This window comes from Typopeltis vanoorti, chromosome 2 (assembly GCF_054136105.1).
Source record: "Typopeltis vanoorti isolate ZY-2024b chromosome 2, IOZ_Tvanoo_1.0, whole genome shotgun sequence".
Classification (NCBI taxonomy): domain Eukaryota; kingdom Metazoa; phylum Arthropoda; class Arachnida; order Uropygi; family Thelyphonidae; genus Typopeltis; species Typopeltis vanoorti.
This window is the reverse complement of record NC_143550.1, coordinates 137,072,720-137,088,339: the sequence shown is the minus strand read 5'-3', so window position 1 is coordinate 137,088,339 and position 15,620 is coordinate 137,072,720. Positions and strand designations below refer to the sequence as shown.

The following is a 15,620-nucleotide window of genomic DNA, read 5'->3' as shown; positions in this document are numbered from 1 at the left end:
AAATAAAGAAATGAAATCATGTTGAGATATTACAGTTTTTTAATTCAGTTTTTCATGGCATTGTTAATTCGCTTTGACTTAGGTTTGATCTTTTCCTTTACTATTCCAACTTAAATAAATAGTTAAAGTATATTTGTAATACTGAAATCTCTCTCTCTCGCTCACACACACACACACACACACACACACACACACACACACACACACACACACACACACACACACACACACACACACACACACACACACACAATAATCTGATGAAATCCGATCCTGTTGAATAGGTATTGACGATATCGAACTCCATACATTCTGTCTTCCGCAGCTCATAGAGAATGGCCTTTGTTTAGAAAGCTCCGGATTCAAATCCAGTCCAGGACATAAAGAACATTAAACCTTCATATGAAGATTGATTGCAGGGTTTTTACTCCAGAAAAGTAACTTTTATTCCGCAAGACTGACAGCCAGCCAAAAGAACGCATGCAATTAATAGACCTAATACACTGGCCTCATTGCCTCAGCTGATTCGGCCATAAATCCAAATATCACAACACTGGACTGAAACCCCGTCAATATTTCAGTTTCTTTATCCATAATGATAATTCTACCGAAATTACTGTTACCGGCTACACACCCAAAATATTTCTTGGGATCTCAATCAAGCATACTTTCCGAGTTCCTTTTCTGGATAGACCAATTGGAGAATACCCACATCGATAGCAGAGTACAAATATAGGTATAGATAGACTTTCTGCTTATTTATGCCACTAACATACTAAAGGATTGTTGGTAACTCAAAGAATGATACATTTCTTATAATAAATGCAGCATGCCTATTGAAGTCACATTGAGCTGAAGTTCAAAGCGGAATGATTCTGCTGATTAAGGCTCTAAGACTGGTATTTAATCTGACACTGATATTCAGAGGATGAAATTCCAATTCTAACAGGGCTGCTGCTGAGATGATATCCATTCCGAGAAGGGGGGGGGTAGGAGGAAGAATGGAAAGAACGAGAAAGACTGTCTATTTGGCACATTCTGCGAGACGAGGTTGCTCTCCTTCCTCAGCACCATGGCGAGCATACACCTGACGGGGTTAGCGACAGGAAGTCTGGATGATGCCACTCTTCCTTTAACAACGACCGACAATAAAGCGCCCTACTGTTCGGCGAGCCTCGTTACTGCATTTTTTGCTAACCGGAAGCGAACTTTTCAATTGCATCCTTTGGGGTCTGGCACAGGAAGAGAAATTCCACTCTCCTTCCGGCAGATATCAGTTTTCCATTAACCCCTTATTAGACACAGTCGGATGAGGGGAGAGAATCTGTTTCTGTGTCAGGTGCGTCTGTTGTGCCTCCTTGACGCACGTGTTTATGTGAGGGCATTCTCAGGGTCGCCATCTATGGCATTAACCTCAGAGATACACACCAAAATAAAAATAAATAAAGAAAGAAGCCACAGTGGTCGCTTTTCTCGTCGTTGTCTCTAGGATCAAACAAACTCTGCTTTGAAAGTAAGCGGTGGCCGATAAGCAATGGTGTGCAGTGCGGATGAGCGACAGTGACGTGTTGTCTCTACTCTCCCAAGCATTCAGAGACATCTCATCTTTCATCTGCCCTCGACTTGTCCCGTGAGAAATTGAAATCATCTTTTTTTTTTTCTTGTTTTCGTGCAGGTCATTCGACTAAATTATCACGTGTTGTTTGTTTATCTGTCTGTCCTTCGGTGACAAATTGCGGTAGTTAACTCAAGGTTTGTCCGACAAGTAGTCTACTGATTTCATTAAAAGTCTGTAAAGCAGCGGTCGGCAAACACCGTATCATCACATTCGGCCTTTGATTTCATTCTATGTGGCTGTCGAAATGTTTTCCTAACACGGTGAGATACGACCCTTCAGAGAAAAGGTCAAGCACTGCGATGTTAAAAACATTGGTAACAAAATTAAAACTGCTGCATAAACACAAATGAACACAAGATCCATTTTGAAATCTTTCGTCGTGCCATTTGATTGACTGACCTGAAATATGTTGGTTGGCATCGTTCAACGGCCCTTGATCAATTCATGCCGTTCGCTGATTTTCACAGGGGTGGTCAGATTATATTTGGCTTTTTCCAAAACCATTTTGTCGTTTTGGCACAGACGCAAAGAGGACATTATTTCACTACAAAATAACAACACTCCAAGATGCTTTCACCCTGAAAGATGTACCCCCAGTGTAAAGCTGAACACTTTCAAAGCTCCTCCATCACAAAAAAAAAAAAAAAAGCATTCGGTAGCGCTTACATCTGCCAGCAAGCATTCTCCGATGAACTTTAAAAAATAAATATTATTACCCGGCTTATATCAGCGCTTATCCCGTGTTACGTATAAAGTATTTGCAGCCCATTTAATCCCGAATAATCGAATATCAATATTTATTTAGAGTCAACTCTCACTACAATAATTCATTGCTTTTAAGCGATGGACTGTTGTTTCAAATTTTTAAGATCTAATAGCTAATAAATATGTATAATAGTAATAAATTTATAAAGAGAGAGAGAGAGAGAGAGAGAGAGAGAGAGAGAGAGAGAGAGAGAAGCCCGTTTTTAATCTGATCTCAGAGGGTGGATTTAAAATAATGATTGCATAACTTGTCGCCATTCCAAAACAGATGACGTTTTCTCCGATTAAGGAGTCATTTTTCCGTATCAAAATACACGTAAGTCAATACCCGTCGGATTGTTTTGCACAGGAGCACACACATCTTGGAGTAGTAGACGAGAACTGGTTTTCGGAGTACTCACCTTTCTTTCCTGCTTACCGCAAGGTTAGCGCTATTAAATCAAATAAAAGGCAAGGGAAATTTGACTGAAGAACGATTTATGCGCACTGTCGCTCAATTCATCGTATTGTTATTTTTTTCTCCTTCTTTCTATTCTTCGTGTGTCATTCTAATCTTTCATTCATTGTCTCTTTCTTCCTCCCTTTGTTCTCTCTCTCTCTCTCTCTCTCTTTCAACATATTTATTTAATTCAAATTGCCAGTTTACCGCCAAGAAATATTTACGAACTTTCGATCGATGAAAAAAAAAAAGCAGCGTTTAAAAAAAAAATAAAAAAAAATTAATGTAGAAAACATTTTCTATTACACCCCCCCCCCCATTTTTTTTTCTTCTCACCCGTATTTCCGTTTCTTGGATTCAACATTGATGATTAAGGCAACTCCCATAAGAAAGTGGGCTTAGTAAAATGATTAGAACTTAATTAGAAAGCAGTTGTATCATGCGGAAATGACTCATCAACTTAAATAATTCTTCAAGTAGTAAGTCGCATTAGATCCCTCCCCCCCTCTTCTAACAACACTGACGATTACGATCAGAAAGCGTGAACAATAAATGCAAATACAAGCAGGCAGCACTTTCATGAAATTTTCATTCGTGAATATTTACGCAATATGGACATAACTGCAGTTGCGGCACGGTTTTATACTCGTAACCCCACCCCCTTCTGTTTCTATCTAAGGAGAATATTGTTAGTCTTACTGACCGAAAAGGCACTCAACTGTAAAACCGAAGGAGTGGCGGAGTGTATCTGCTTATCAAGAAAGCAAACAGGAAATGCTTCGGTGTACAGGTATATCGTTTCTCATGTATTTGCGCGTGTACGCAAACCATCCCAACACGATGCCATACAGAGGGTTAATTGGACACTGGAGCGGGTACGCTACGGTATATGCACGTTTTCATGATGTGTTCCCTCCCATAAACGATTCGTCCCGTAGATATTAGGTTTCGGTGGAACGTGGCCTTGGCAAGCACCGTTGCCATCAAGGTGTATCGTAACGTTGCTAAACCTCACTTCCGTCTATGAGTTCGGGTTTCTTTTTCTCTCTTTCATCCCCTCCCCCACTTCCCCAAAAACGGCTCGGTTATCTTCGATTTGTTGTGTACGAAACAATAAAGACGTCATTAGAACGAAGTTGTGTTGAATGAAGTATTCTTTGACCTGTATTCCCTTAAGTGCAGGGTGGTTCTTTCCCTCCCCCCCCTCATATCTCTACCAACCTTTACGGTTCTTGGCTTTGTTTCGCAACTCGATTACGACATCGGAGGTTAAGAGAATTTATAAACAGTAGGCCGTTATGGATAGGCTCTATCAATGGTTTCGCGTGTTTCGTGTAGCGCGGAGACCTGACAGTTGCACGCGCTACCCCTCGGTTTGCATTCAATCACAGCGGCAAAGCTATATTGTGTAATTTATGCTTTGGTGGAAAGTTATACAAAACAGTTTTCTATTTCTATCCAATGTATGTTTTTTTCCTAACAAAATACTTTATTTGGAGCTGGGTGTACCTCTACTTTGTAAACCATTACAGACATCAATTACCCTACATGTTATTCAGGTTCTAGTCCCCCACCCTAGGTTTTCCACTGATTTAACTGCTTGTTAAATTTTAAAACTTTTTTAGAAACCCCTTTTCGTAAAGCAGAGAAGCAGTTGTTAAATCTTAAGAATACATACGTTATTCACTTGTTTATTTTTTTTTAATTTATAGAATTTAGGGTTCTCTAGAGCCATGTCCTTAAACATAAAAATTGTAATATTCTGATCATCTTTTGAGGGCTACGTACTTGATTCAGTTAAAACAAAGAATGTAAATATTTGTGTATAAGGAGTGAGGAAAGGGACCTAACTGTGAAAAGGTAAATAATTCACACAGTGAAGTGTAAGCATTGATTCCAGTTCCCCAAAACATCAATATTTGTAAGATAATCTTCATAAAAATGGAGCAATAAGAGAAAGTATGACATTTGAAGCTAGTCTGGTTGTATTTTAATATAAAATTAAATTCACATGAACGGGGAAAAAAAAAAAAAAAACTGAAAAAAAAAGTAGAAGTTTCTCTGGAATGATCAACTTTGATTCTGTCAACCAGTAACTGAAATAAACCGAAAAAATAAATGATGAAAACGAATGCCCTTCTTGTTGTAATCATTAAAAAAAAAAAAAACATTGCTTGAACAAGTGATGACAGTTAATATAGTTTCCACTCAGTTCAGTTTCCTGTTGCGCTTTCAGCATCATGTGATGAAGTGATTTTATCCAACTTTCGCTTTAGAGATTATCATTTGACCATAGAGAGAGAGAGAGAGAGAGAGAGATGGATCCAGTTTTATTACACAGTTCATTCATGTGCAATACCTGATAAATATTCCAATGAACACCAGGGAAACTCATGAATGAAGAGGAAGATTATTTCTTTGTTTGTCTGTCTGTTCGTTATACAGATTTGCATCATTGGATTTACCATCACCACAATTTGCATGTTTCCTCCCTTATTTTGTTTATGGATGGAGACTAATATGTTTGGACCAAGAATCCTGACTTCCATAGGCAACTTGTCCATTTTATACGTTTTTGGTTATAATATTACAAATTTATTTACAAAATTATTATTATATATATATATATATATATATATATATATATATAAAATCACGAAAACTCTTTGCTATAGAGCATCGGTTCCCAACCGGTGATACGCGTACCCCCCGGGGATACGTGCTGGGCCTTTCAGGGATACACGAAAAATAATTAGTAATGGCGGAAAAAACAAGTAAAGTAAACAAAAAGCAAAACGTTAGTTATGGAACGATAAATGTTAGTATTTAAAAACAAGGGGGTACAATTTATAGAAACGGGTTTAAAAGGGGTACACAAGTGGAAAAAGGTTGGGAACCACTGCTATAGAGGTATGGATTTCCTCTCCCCCCTTTTTTCCTTTCTTTTCTTTCATGGCCTTTTGCTCCTCAGTTCATAAAATGACAGCAAATTGAAAGAGGAAAACAGAAAAAAATAATCAATACTATATAGAGATGTTTTTGTCATTTTCGAATGTCAAAAAAATTAATTAATTAAAAAGTCGTTTTTAATTAAAAAAACAGATTAAGCTGTTTGTTTATTTAAAGAGAGAAAAAATTAGTTAAGTACTAGAATAACGCTGTTGGTTTTATTTATTTTATGATAATTCCACTTACGAAAGGTTAAAAACTTATCGAACAAGAATTTTGAACTGGATGTGCAGAACACACACACACAAAAACTCCAGAATATTGTTCTCATTTTTATAGGATGAATAAAACGCAAAATATGATCAAATATTTGTTCTCAACCATTGATTTTATTGTGTAAAGAAAGATGAATATTTTTACTTTTGATAATGTCACGTGTTTCGCTATGCTAAAATCGTAAAATAATAAAGAAAAATAAATCACCGAACGTCGAATCACTCTGTACTCGAACTGGTATGAAATGTCGTTTTGTACGAAACACGCAGTCCGAGAAGACCTTTTTTTTCAATGTGACTCCACCCACGAAAATGTTGTAAACCTACCAGTACATAAGTACCATAGGTGGGTTAAGGATTTTTTTCTGTTTTTGTGAATTTTTATTATTTACACCAGTGCTTCCCAAACTTATGGATGCCCTCCCCCTTTGGAAAAATTAAAATATTTCATCATCATTAAAATACCCATCGGAAAAAAAAATCGTAATACAGACATATATTATTATTATATTTATTGTACTGTATTTATATGCAAGATTTTGCGTTTGTAAGTTTTTTTGTGCTTCTTATCAATAGCTTTGAAATGAAACTTATGTGAATCAGCATATATTTACTAATATTCATTAAGCGCCGAAATACAGGAAGCAAAATTTGTGAACCCGCACCAATGTGTGATTGTTTTTTCCATTAAAATATAAAAAATAACAAAAAAGAAATAATAAAAATTAAATACGTTTCTTTTAAGATAAAAAAAAGAACTACTTAGTCTTAAAACATTTTAAATTTATTTTCATTATTTCACGGCCCTTTCAACAAAACGTGTCGCCCACAGTTTGGAAGGCGCTGATTTACACAGTCTGGAAATCCTGCTCTACAGACCGAACACGGAACTTTTTCAACCTACTTCGGGCTCCAGTAAGCGGGGAGGTAGTCTCACACCCGATAATTTATGTCGAACGATTTCATTTTTATTATTAAGCTCAGACGTAAGCTTAGCTGATGAAAACAAACTCAAATTCAAGTCCCACTGATAATTATGCACTTAGATATACCGTGGTTTTATTTATTCCTAATAAACAATATATCTAAGTGCATAATTATATTATATATTATATTATATATTTTATAACACTGATACAGGTTACATGCTAAACATGATACTTTTTCTAACCATTTCTTCAATAAAATTGTTTTTTTGCATTAAAACAAATGACAAAGTTTTTGACCCACCCTTGTATATCGTGTATATCGTTTGACTTTTTCTCTGCCATCTCTTTCTGTTTTTTTTTTCTTTCTTTAGAATTCCATTTCCTTCTCTCTCTTTATACTTTCATTTAATTTCCAATCTGTACAAGTACTACTGTTTTTTATTTATTATTATATATTAAATTGTTTCCATAGTTTTGTGACCTTCCTCCTCAAGGTCAAAAGACTTTCGAAAAATGCAGTTAAATCTTAGAAAAAATCATCAGTACTTGCCTCACAACATGACACAGTCAAGTCTAACTCTTCGCCATCACACGTCACTGTATTTTATAATCATTAACCTGACAACTCCTAATAATCCTGAAACAACAGCTACAGTTAGCATGTCAGAACTTCAGTCATTTTATTCATTCTTTCTTTCTTAATATATGCGCTTGTGAGAGTAACCAAATTATATTCAAGAACAGAGCTCAAGGTTGTTGTTGTGAAGGTCACATTGAAATCTCGTTTCGTTACTAAGCAAATATGAAATTCAGCTATCTTTTTTTTATCGTTTTCCAGTCATCCCTGTGTATCGCCTCTCCTCTCGGTCGTCCATTCAAACATACTCTCGCACCTGTAACCCTGATAGGCACGCTCTGCCATCGTGCAACGACGTCATAAAGCTTTCCTCTGCTTAATGTCCATCTCTCGTCATTCACATACTTGTCCGACGTCATGAAACGCCTTTTATCATCTGATGGGGGAGGAGAAAAGGCCCGCACACAAGAGAAAGGCGATAGAAAGGATTTGGTTTGTGTTGCAAAGGTAAACAGTCGGCCGACATGTTGGAGTGTTAAGAAATAGTATATGTCGTCGTGCTACAAGGAAATGGAGAGGATTTGTAGGCTCGCTGGTATTCGTCTCGATCCCACCCGCATATGGAGGCAGGTAAGATTGTATTAAGTTATTTTTGATGCCTAGATGCTGTCGTAAGACAAGCGGTGATCGTTATTTTGTTGCTTTTCAGTAAAATCAGAACTAAACAGGACATTATTAGATCTATCAGCAAACAGAAATCAATTAAAAAAAGATACAGCAAGTGAAATTGATTTATAAAATCTGAGCTCTTGAAGTTCAGATTTATCTTCATATGCAATGCATTGAAGGTCATAAAAGTTAAATCAGGGTATGTTAGATGCAGTATTTGGGAAAAATAGTTGAATTTCAAAGGTGTACACTTGAAGCTGCTTTGTTGAGAATTCGCCATTAAACGCAATGACGGCCATTTAAACCACTTAATGATAATTGTGTCTACTACCTGGTTACCTATCAGCGAATCAGAAGAATTTATTTCATTCGAATAATGCTACTGCTGTTCGCATTTCACTAAAGAGATTAAAAGTCAATGATGATTTCAAAAATACACACACAAGAGGCACTTATTGGTCCTCCCCGTTCACTCACTCGTCCATATACACGTAAATCGACATCTTCCATTATGGCTTGAAAAAAAGATGCGTCCAGGCAATAAGAGAACCGGTATTTATTACAACCATAAAAGCTACGGTTGTTATGGTTTGTTAAGCTTTATAGGTTTTATTGCCTTCGAGATACAGTAAGTGACCTTTTATTCCAACTCCACTCCAAGAATACATTTTGTTATATCTTTCGTTAGAGAAATCTATTTGATCTTCCACCTTCGCTTATTTTTACGCATCGTAAAAGCACTTTGAGAAGTGCGCATTTTGAATTACACAGGAGAGTTTTGTAAGAGGGAACACTGAAGGTCAGACACAATGGCCGGAACAGTGAGTCACATGTCGCCAGCCAGACTTGCAATGATTCTTAGATTGGATTAATAAACAGACTTCAAGGTCAAAGTGTTTAAAATGGCACATTTGATCTTTCTCTCTCTCTCTCTCTCTCTCTCTCTCTCTCTCTCTCTCTCTCTCTCTCTTCGTCGATAAAGAAAGTGAAAATAAAAAGGCAATATTCAAGAAGGAAATAAAATGAGGAAAGCGAAGTAGAAAATGAAAGAAAGAGAGAGAGAGAGAGAGAGAGAGGTGAAGACTGAAATAAGTGGACGCAAATACTAAGAAATACAAAGCCGTGAGCAGCTTATTAGCTGATTTGGTTAAAATGCGGTGTGTATATGTCGGCAACATCCACAGCAGTGCGTTTAGGTTTCTAAATCACTCCCCATCTACATAAGCTCTGCATGCTTGCAGCGACACCTGTGCAAAGCAGTTACGTTTCCGCAACAGGTTAACTCTTCTGATTCACTTGAAGGTCACTGAAATATCCCGTTCCAAGAATTTCTTCTTTCTTTCTTTCTTCCCCCCCCCCTCACTTCGTTCCCTAAACAAGTACGAACGACCTTTGTAAAGTTTATCGGTTCAGGTGGTAGGGATGGCGTTCCCCACGTGCGATGGAAGGCGGTTAGAGGATAACGATGCCACCAGGAGTGCAAGGGTAGGTATTGTCATCATTTATCACTGGCACAGTGAACCTTGCAATTATCGCTAAGCCTTACTTACGCTGATTTACGATCTTCGGTTGTTTTGAATCGCACTTTTTTGGGTTAGGAATTTTAACACACATTTGCTCACCTCCAAAAAAAAAAAAAAAAAAAAAAAAAAAAAAAAAAAAAAAAAAAGCCATCGCTGTGTCTCGAGACCAAATGAAGATGAATGCACCTATGTGGATGATGGATGCTAAATTAAGTAAGGACAGATCGGCACCGACTTCTGGAAAGCCGAAATAACTCGCTGGGATTGTCTTAATTTCCCTTTGAAAAGGTATACTTTAAACTTTGCCGCAAGGTGCACATCGCACCTTTTGAGCCAAAATTATCCCACACTTCTGAGAATTCCTCGTGTCTGAATTTTGAATTTGGCACTCACTTTCAAGATATGAACTTGACGTTTTTCAGAAACAGCTATTTTTATCTGTCTCCTTAACTTGGAGATCGAACTACAAACTTTTTTTTTCCTCTCCAGTGTTTCTTTTTTTTTTTTTTTTTTGTTATCGGTAATGAGCATTTGTTCAATTCGTTCGCAGTTGTATTTGTGAGTAACTTTTCTACGATGAAGCGTATAAAAATGAACATCAAAAGACAAAATCTTTTTTTTTGTTTGTTTGTTTTCGTATTGCATTCATATGTAAAAGGATATCATTTTTTGACAGTTTTCGCTTCAAAAATTTATTTTAAAAATCATTCTGCATTATTACAAGTTTGTAGTTGGCATAATTCAACTGAAACATATTACACATTAATCTATGTATATATTTAAAACATATCTGTAATAATTCTGAATTCTCTTCGTTTCCAAATATTTTCGAAAAACATAATATAGGTTGTTTTAGATTATCAGGTAGATGTTGTTTAGTTCCATAGCAATTTTCGTTGTAGACTTCACAATAATTTCCCGCATTGCGACAGTCTCGAACAAAAAGACATTTTCCTATTGTACACCTTCTTCTGGTTGCCTTTGTAGCAACGATACATTCTTGCCAAAAGGGCCTATGTATTCTCCTCTTATGTTATGTAATTAATATATAATACATAATGTATTATGTAATTAATGTATTTTTCATTTCGTCATTGGCTGACTATTAAAAATTTTATTTTGTCACTCAAAATAAACTGAGCTCAATTGCGAAATAGTTTTGATGATCCTATTTTACTAATTAGTTATGCAATTAAAACGACAAAATTGATTTATTATTATTAAAATATTTACTTAAGAATTATCATATTAAATATATATATGTTATTCTATTAAAATAATAATAGTGTACATATGGGATAATATGTTATCAATAAAAATTGTTATTATTACTTTTGAAATAAATATAAATAAGAAAATCAATGAGCAACCGAGTTTCCAAATTTGGAAACCTCCAGAATTTGGAATCATCCGTTTCATACAACCCCCACCCTTTTTTTTTTTTTAAGCATTGCTCAGTCAGCTGGTTAGGTGTCCAATTAAAATGTTCCTTGGCCTATTTTATTTTCTTTTGTTTTTTATCTGAAATTCAAAAATGCTTACAAGGAATTCGGGCATGTTCAAGACGTTCTTCATTATTGACGAGGTCATTCTCATATCTGCAAGTGCTTGCCTGGTAAATCTTAGATTAAGATATGAAAAAAAAAGTACGTCTTTTCTGGACTATTATATTTACGTTATTGACTTAGATGTCTCATTCCGGGTCTCCTTTTTCTTTCTATCTTTTCATTATATAGCCTTCTTTTTGCAAAACAATGGCTTTGGACGGTTTCTTTTGCTGACTAATCCCGTTTTACAGACATAATAATAGTTTTCTATCACTCAATACAAATAAACCAGCGCAAAATTACTGTACATTACATACTTGCTGTAGATGACAAAAGAAAATATTGTGTGCAGTCTCTTGATTCTAGTTATATCCAAGGCTTGGTTTCTATAGTCTGTTGTGTATTGCAGTTCATTGTGTGTGTGGTCTAACCATATTGGAACACGCATGGCATTGTTCATTCTATGCAATCTATCATTTCGACTAAGTTGTCTAAATATATATTCCGCCATATAATTTTTCTGTTACTGTGTTACTGTAAAGGAGACTTTTTTTTATACATCCTGTAAAAACTTTTATAATGGTCTCAATTCCCAAAGCTAAATTAGACTGTAGCCAGTGTGGGTGATTTATTTTCCATTTTCATATGTATTTTGTACATATTTTTTTATTACATATATATATATATTTCATTATTTAGTTAGAATTTCGATTTGCAAAGGTACAATAATAAGAGAACAATTATCACTGAACCTTTCCTGAGAAAACTTTTGTTAAGAATATGGTTGGCCGAGTGGATAGGGCATCGCTCTCCAGTCAAAAGGCTGCGAGTTCGAATCCCACCGTGGGCATGAATGTTTGCGATTGTCTGTGTGAAATACCAGTGGTGCAGGTGATAGATAGCACTAGTGTGGTTGCGGTCGGTTGATGATTGAATGGTGGACACAGAGTTGTAGAGCAGGTGCCCTTCCTCGATGAGTCCTTGGACTCCCTGGAGGTGTCAAATAATAATAATAATATAGAATACAAATATTAGGAAGGTGGTAAAATGATTGACTGTTCGATCAGGGGTGATCGAAACTCAAACTCAGGATCAACAGAATTCAGTATAAGCACTATAAACATAAAAAGCATCGACGAAAAAAAAAGTTGAGCTTGTAGAAGAATTAAGACGACATAACTGGTGTTACCGACACAAAAAAGGCAAAAACAGACGAGATTCTTTTAAATAATGACTATAAGACGTTATAGTCAGACAATGATGATTAAAGAAAGGAAGGAGTTGCTATGATCTTTAACATATATTTTCATGTTTGATGTAAAAGACCATAGCTACTCCTTCCTCGAATGGCAGGCAATATCAAGTAAAGTGACGTGGGCAATCATCAAAATAAGGAATTGGACAATAGGACTTATTTGTGCTTATGGTCCCACAGAAGGCTCTACTAAGGAGGAAGTGGAGAAATTTTTGAAGCATTAGAGAAGGCAGATGACACAACGAAAAAAAAGAAAACTTGATCCTCGTTGGGGGAACTAAGCAGCAGAATATTAAATGAACACAATACATACAGAAATATTTTGGGAAATTTGGGAGAAAAGCGCAAAGTTAATAATAATGGCAAGTACTTGCCAGATTTCTGTTTCAGGACATGGGCAAGTCCTAAGTTTTAGGACATTATTAAACACCACATTGCAGCATAAAAATATGCACAATTCACACGGAGAGAATATGCAAGAAATAAGGAAAGTATTATTGGCCATGTTATTGTTGATAGCAATGTTTTCCCACTGGTTCAATACACAAAAGTATAGCAGATTTGATATAGGAAGTGATCACTATTTAGTTTTGAGCAGAATAAAATTGAATATCATATTAAAAAAAGTACGTAAGAAAGTTTTAAAAATAATCAAAATGGAGCTGCTTTCAGGGGTGAATTGTAATCCCAAATACACAAACATCATTCAAGAAAAAAGTAAAAAGTTTGAAACAAGAACCAATCTTGGAGATTCATCAGCAGACTATAAAAAAAACATTGATTCCTTCAGCCGGAGCAGCATGTAGGGAAGTTGTCTGTAAGGTGGGGAAAAATCAGAACTCCATGATGGACTCAGAAAGAGGCAGTCATGTAAAAGAAGAAAATGTACTGGAAGATCCTTGGTTAACGTATGCTCTGAAAGAATACAGAGAAAGCTGTAAGAAAGAAATGTAGTGTGTAAACGTAACTAGGTAAACTCCTGGAAAGACTTTGGCAGTGATCTAGAAATCAAATAAATACACTGCTTGGTAAGAAGTCAATAGATACACCCACATGGGCATCGTTGCATCTAACAAATCATGTGTTTGTATCCGGTATAAATTGGAGGAATATGATGCTCCCAAGTCAGTTCAACTGTGTCTGGGTGAAATGGCTACGAGAAGAGAACTGATGGATTTTGAAAGACACGTTGTGATAGGATGCCATGTTGCAGGCCTATCTGTTCATTGAAAAATTGGGCCATCCCAGGTCAACAATCGGTGAGGCCATACTGAGAAGGAAGCGCAGGTAGTCAACTGCAAGTGCTACCCGCAGTGGACAATCCACCACGCTCACCGAACGTGACCATAGGGTGCTACGAGAAATAATATGTAAAAACGGTCATTCGTCGGCTGACACGTTGAATGAGGAGTTCCGGACATTGACTAGAACGCGAATCTGCACAAAAACATTCAGAACCAAGTTCACAACATGGGTTTCCATGGTATGACAGCCGCATGCAAGCCCCACATCACCCGAACGTCGTGTTCAGTGGTGCAAAGAACGTTCAGTGGGACGGAAGCTTGGAAAGCTGTGTTATGGAACGACGAATCACGCTACATCCTCTACCGAGCAGATGGACGTGTGTAGGTGTGGTGGATGCTCGTTGAACGTGTCTTACTAAAGCGAATAATCCCGTCTATGAAATTCGGAAGTAGCAGTGTGATAGTATGGTCCTGTTTTTCCTCGCTTGGTTCATACATCTGTTTGTGGTGCCACGAACATGGAACTCCGAGAGGCATCTGAACATTATAAACAATGCAATGCTTCCTAATTTATGGCGTTTCTACTGAACTGACTATTGTCTATTTCAACAAGACCCCTTTTCACCGTGTCTTAGGGCTGCTGCTGTAACTGCGTGGCTTGTGGACACGAGCATCACCACACTTGGCTGGCTTTCACAGGGCCTTGACTCTACCCTATTGAGTATCGGTTGTGGTCAAGGGATGTTCGCCCCCACAGCCCCGCACCTCATTACATGCTTGCAGGAAGAATCGTCCAAAATTCTCATTGATCGCTAGCGTACGCTTGTAGAAAATATGCCCGTATGATTGGTGCAGTCATTCGCAGCGAAAGGTCCTACATCTTATGAAGGTAAGTGGGTGGCATGGCTGTTGGTTCTTCTCGCTATGGTGTCCGTTTACGTCTTTCCAAGCTGGGTAATGGAAAGACGGCAAAGTGTTCTGGAGGCTATTGAAAAAGCTAAAAAATAGAAGAAAGAATTCTGTGAAAGGAATCGGAGATAATAAAAGTAACTTGAAAACCGAATGTATTCCAGATATCTGGAGTTATTTTACATGAGAAGGATTACTGAATGAAACAAGAAGTGACATCACAGTGGTAGAAAACACTCAACTGAAATGCAACCAGGAATGCATATTAATATTTGAAGTAGAAAAGCCATAAAAAAGTGAAATATGGAAGCGCATATATTCGACCAGAAATGTTGAAATACGAGGGTGTGCTGAAAAGTTGTGATTATCACCATGAAGAAATTGAGATAGAACCATGCTTCTTACACATTATTCTACATATTCCCCACGAAGTGTTATACTTGTTACAATGCTGTTGCATAATTTGCAATCCTCTGAGAAAAAAACTCTCTTGTTGCACAAACCAATCCTCAGCTGCAGATATGACTTCATCATCTGTGGTAAATTTAGTTCCATTCAAGTATTTCTTTAAATTTGGGAATAAGAAATAGTCAGATGGGGCCAGGTCTGGCGAAGAGGGTGGGAGAAGCAGACATTGAAAGCCCAAATTGTGTGTTATCTGTTGGGTTTCATGAGCAACAATGTGAGCAGGTGTTTTATCCTGCAAAAGCAACACTCTTCTGCTCAGTTTTTCCTTCTTCAATTACTTTAGAGCTGTTGAATAAACTGCTGCTGCTCTGCTGTAACAGTTTCGCCATTTTTGAGCTACTTAAGTATTACATTATCCATTATCCCATAAGACAATGGCAAGAACCTTCCTGCTGCCTTTTGGATTCGAAACTTCTTTGGCCGTGGAGAACCTTTGTGTCTCCACTCCATTAC

At 37.0% G+C, this 15,620-nt stretch overlaps 1 protein-coding gene across 3 annotated transcripts in view; it reads left to right on the top strand.

Moving 5' to 3' along the window:
• Positions 1 to 15,620, top strand: part of LOC150109453 (uncharacterized) — a 710,474-nt gene that overhangs the window by 43,766 nt on the left and 651,088 nt on the right. Inside the window, exon 1 of one of the 3 annotated variants that reach the window (XM_090413221.1) lies at positions 7,953 to 8,182. The exons of 1 other annotated variant lie outside the window; for it this stretch is intronic. The gene's annotated coding sequence lies outside the window, so the exon portion shown is untranslated. Of the gene's footprint in view, positions 1 to 7,952; positions 8,183 to 15,620 lie in introns of those variants that run through there. One more of the 3 variants, XM_090413233.1, reaches the window with a different exon arrangement.